At 34.7% G+C, this 579-nt stretch overlaps 1 non-coding gene across 1 annotated transcript; it reads left to right on the top strand.

Annotated features, from left to right (window-relative positions):
• The first annotated feature begins 247 nt into the window (after nt 1-247).
• Trnae-cuc lies at nt 248-319 on the top strand. The gene has a single exon. It is a non-coding gene; the product is annotated as a tRNA-Glu (tRNA).
• Nucleotides 320-579: the final 260 nt, after the last annotated feature.

Here is a 579-nt window from a genome sequence, read left to right as displayed (position 1 = left end):
AGTGAATGAATAAGTGTGTTTATATCTGTGGATATTATATATCTAGATAGAATTTTACACTACGATTGAATTTAAATACATGCAATTTTGCTTTTTTACCAAAATATTTTGGAATCTCGATGCCTCTCACTTCCTATACAGTTTTTAGTCTCTAGCTTCCACAGGAGTATAAACCTATCTTGAAAAGGCACCGTCATTTTCTTTGTCTTTTTTATCTTTTACTTTTTTATTATACTTTTAAACTATATCCCGTGTGGTCTAGTGGCTAGGATACGCGGGTCTCACCCCCGAGGCCCGGGTTCGATACCCGGCACGGGAAAATTTTTTGTACTTGGTAATAATGAAAAATAACCTGTATTAGCAAGTCTTTAGAAATTCTAACCCCTAATTGGCCTTATTTAAAGCAAGAGCATAGCCCATTTTCTGAAGTGTTTGTTCCACAACTTCAGTTACTCCCGGTCAATTTGGTAACATTTTTATTAAACTCCCCGGAGCTAGGCGTGTCTAGGCTTTAATTTGCTGTCAACTAAATAGTGTTTTAAAGAATTATAAGGTGATCATTATTTACAAAATATTTAG

This window comes from Penaeus monodon, chromosome 36, assembly GCF_015228065.2.
Source record: "Penaeus monodon isolate SGIC_2016 chromosome 36, NSTDA_Pmon_1, whole genome shotgun sequence".
NCBI lineage: Eukaryota > Metazoa > Arthropoda > Malacostraca > Decapoda > Penaeidae > Penaeus > Penaeus monodon.
The sequence above is the reverse complement of the archived record's forward strand: the minus strand, read 5'-3'. Positions and strand labels throughout refer to the sequence as shown.